The following is a 4,039-nucleotide window of genomic DNA, read 5'->3' as shown; positions in this document are numbered from 1 at the left end:
TTCCTGCCTCTGTCTCCTGAGAGCTGGAATGACAGATGTGCATGACCATACCCAGTTTTTTGTGCTTCTTTGGGACAAGAGCTCTTTTCTTTTTTCTTTTTTTTTTTTTTTTTTTTTTTTTTTTTTTTTTTGATACTAGGGATGGAACCCAGGGGCCTTTACACTGAACTATGTCCCAGCCCATTTTTAAATTTTATTTTGACTATTTTGAGACAGAGTTTCCCTAAAGCACTGGATTGTGACCCTCTTGCCTCAGCCTCCTAGAGTGCTGGGATCTCAGGCATGCACCCCTGTGTCTCAGTCTGTTTCATTTTGATTTTGAGACAGGGTCTCTCTCTCTCTGTGTAATTCAGGCTGGGTTTAAACTTCCTATGTAGCCCAGGCTGGCCTCAAACTAGAGGCAATTCTCCTGCCTCAGCCTCCCAAGTACTGCGATTACAGCCATGTGCCATGCTGAGCCCGGTCTGGGTCTTGGTTTTTTCTTTTTTTTTAGTCTTTTTGAGACAGGGTCTCACTATGTAGTTCAGGCTGACCTGGAGCTCACTTTGTAGCCCAGGTTGATGGCAATGATCCTCCTGCCTCAGCCTCCCAAGTGCTGAGATTACAGGCGTGCACCATCACGCCTGGCCTGGGTCTTAATGATCATAATTTTAAAAAATTGTGGAACATAGTGCAGCCTGACACATTTGACTGAGGCCTCCTAGTGGCAGTGGGTGTCAAGTGCACTAATATTTGGACTATGAGGGTGTGTTTAGTACATGTGCAGACATGTGTAGACATGTGTTTGCACTAATGAGGGAGAGGCTGAATTTCACATTTGCATTCTAGAAACACAGCTACTGTTTGGAAGCAAATAAATAGAATCCCCAGCAGGACCCCCTCTGAAAATGCAGGAAGACATTAGCAAGTACTTGAAATAAAATTTTAAAAATATTTTTGCCAGATGTGGTGGTGCACAACTATCACCCCAGCTACTTGGGAGGCTGAGGCTGGAAGATCTCAAATTCCAGACATGATCCTGTATCACCTGTGTCTTGCCTGTCCTGGGCGTTTTCTCCCCTTGGAGCCCCACACTGCGTGCCCTTCTGTGTCTGACACCTCTCACTGACATGGCATCCTCTAGGTTCCGCCACACTGTGGTGACTCTCAGAGCTTTGCTCCTTTTCCTTGTTGAGTAATATTCCAGCATGGATATAGACTTTCGTGTCCATTGGTTCATCTGTGGACACCAGGCTGTTTCTACATTTTGAGCTGCTGCGGACATGGGTCTGCACCTAAGACTCTGCTTTCAGTTCTTTGAGGTGTACACCCAGAAGTGGGATTCATTCTCTTTCATCACTCAGGAATATCCCATCGCATTGATGGATCACATTATGTTCATCCATCCATTGATGGAGAAATTTTTTTCATTTTAAAACAAGGTCTATCTGGGCGTAGTGGTTCACACCTATAATCCCAGCACTTGGAAGGTGGAGGCAGGAGGATTATTTTGAGTTCAAGACAAACTCCAAAAAAAAAAAAAAAAACGCCAAAAAAAAAAAAATTACCATTGAGCTGGGCATGGTGGCACACATCTGTAATCCCAGCACTCAGGAGGCTGAGGCAGGAGGACTGTTGCAAGTTTGAGATCAGCCTGGGCTACAAAGTGAGCTCAAGGCCAGCTTGGACTGCATAGCGAAACACTGTCTCAAGAAAAACAAAAAACAAACAAAAAACTACTGGGGGTGGGACTGTGGGGGCGGAGGGGAGAGGACCAGGACCCTTCCCTCCCAGGGGAGATAGCGCCACCCTGGGGCTCCAGCCTGGTCCACTGGGCAGAGAAGGGCGGTGACCTGTTCACAAGGCAGGAACCATGTGAGCCAAGCCTCAGAGGTGTGAACAGCCGTGGGGAGTCTGTGGAAAGAAGGCTTAGGGTGTTGGGATCCCCAAGACTGCCCAGGTTCCATGATTTGCCAGGAGATATACTTTACTTATTTATTTATTTTTAAATGTGGTACTGTGGGTGGAATGCAGGGCCTTCACATTGGGCTACATCCCCAACCGTTTTATTTTTTATTTTGAGATAGGGTCTTGCCAAGTCCCTGAGTTGCCTAGGCTGGGCTTGAACTCGTGACCCTCCTGCCTCTGCCTCCCAGAATGCTGGAATTATAGGTGTGCACCACCACACCAGGCAAGGATTCATTTTGTAGTGAAGTTCCCAGCTGGGCCCTTGCAGTAAAAGGCTCCAGGGCCCAGCTAACACAGGAACGCGGCTTACAGAGGCACCCACGCTCAGGCCTCCGAGGACCTTTTCCCAATCTGGTCTCCCAGCACACATTTAAGTCCCCCAACAACTGTTTTGATGACACAGGAAATGCTGTCTACCAGGGACACTCAGTGGAGACTTGTTACCCTGGGATTGTCCTGGGAGCTGGTCACGTGGGCGCCATGTCCCTGGCACGCACCCAGTTCCCAGACTCCCAGAAGGGAAGAACATCAGACCGATTAGGCAGGTGAGCTGTCTTGTCCGTGCCAGCCCAGTGCCAGCCTGGCACGCAGGCCTGGGGCTTGGTCCTGCAGTGGTCATGCCTTTGCACATGGGCGGAGAATAAGGAGGGGAGGGCAGGCCATGGAACTAGAGGGACGGACAGACAGAGGCTGCACCGCAGGAAGCTCTGACTTGGGGGTGATGGAGCCATGGACAGGCAATAGCTGGGGACAGATGACCAGGCCCAGCCTATGCTCCAGGAAGGCCCCCTGGCAGCTTTGTAGAGGCAGCAGCAGACAGGAGGGGGCAGCCAGAGAGCTGGGGAGAACCCCTAGAGTCTTGGGAGCGAGGACAGCATAGCAAGGCAACCCCGGGGGAGTGGGAAGAAGAGGAGGTGTCACGCTGAAGGCTCCCAAGGGAGCGCTTAGAGAGGGAGGCCAAAGGGGCCCAGGATTCAGGCACCATGTCTTGGGAGGGCAGGCAGGCGGCCGGAGCGGGACAGGACCTGGTGCTGAAGCGGCCTGGGGAGTGGGGGTAGGCCAGGAAGAAGCCAGAAGCTGCCTGAATTGTGACAGCAGCCTGAGAGCGAGGCTGCTGAGACTCCCACGGAGGAGGGTGGCAGGGAACAGAAGTGGGATGGGATGGGATGGGATGGGATGGGGGGCAGAAAAGGATGAGGAAGCAGGAGATTCCTGAGCTCTGTAGACTAAAGAAAAGCGAGGTGATGAATGTGGGATCCTCAGAGCCCAGGAAGCAGCCAGAACAGAGAAGAGTCCTTTAGAGTGTGAGTGACAGCCAGACACGTGTGCACACACGCGCACGCACACCCATCCCCCAGCCTGAGCCTCCCACCCTTCAGCGCGGAGAAGTCCGCCTTCTCCAGCCCGCAGCTCTTGGCCACTGAGCCCCAGGCTTGAGCTAGCGGCCGGGCCCTGGGGGCCCTGTGCTGCCCGCAGCAGGCCACACTGGCTGTGATGCACGGGTGCCCTGGAGGTGCTCCTCAAGGAGCTTGACTGGCCAGTGGGCTCAACTGTGCGGATGGCCCCCTTCACCCTCTGCCATCCAGCCCTGCTCCCGGGGAGCCACCAAGTCCAGTCACCCAGCTGCCCGCTGGGGGACTTTGGCTGGCAGGAAGCACGGTCCTCGAGGAAACAGGGCGATGGGGGAGGGAAACGGCACAAGCAGGCTGAGTGTACTGGAATCCAGACAGAGAGGCCCTGAGCCATAGCCAGGGGGCAACAGCTGGGTGCTCAGGGAGGTGGGCAACGATGGTGCCTCTGGGTCTCCTCCCTAGGCTGGTCTCCATGGCCACCTGATGGAAAGGGAGGGGACCCGACTACTCCACACTCAAGTGACAAGGTGCTGCTGTCCTGAAGCGGGGAGATGGCGAGGGATGGAAGCTTGCATGGGGTGGGGGCCTAGCACTGTCCCGGAGCCTCCTGGCAGGAGGTGACCACTCCCGCAGTGGGCTGGGAGGCACACGGAGTGGCTCTCAGGCTGTCTCCATAAAGCGGGCCTGGTCCATCTGGCAGCTGCCCATGAGCTGAGTTCTTTCCCCAGTGTCCCTTGGTT

This window comes from Chinchilla lanigera, unplaced genomic scaffold, assembly GCF_000276665.1.
Source record: "Chinchilla lanigera isolate Chin_1 unplaced genomic scaffold, ChiLan1.0 scaffold00012, whole genome shotgun sequence".
Lineage (NCBI taxonomy): Eukaryota > Metazoa > Chordata > Mammalia > Rodentia > Chinchillidae > Chinchilla > Chinchilla lanigera.
The sequence above is the reverse complement of the archived record's forward strand: the minus strand, read 5'-3'. Positions refer to the sequence as shown.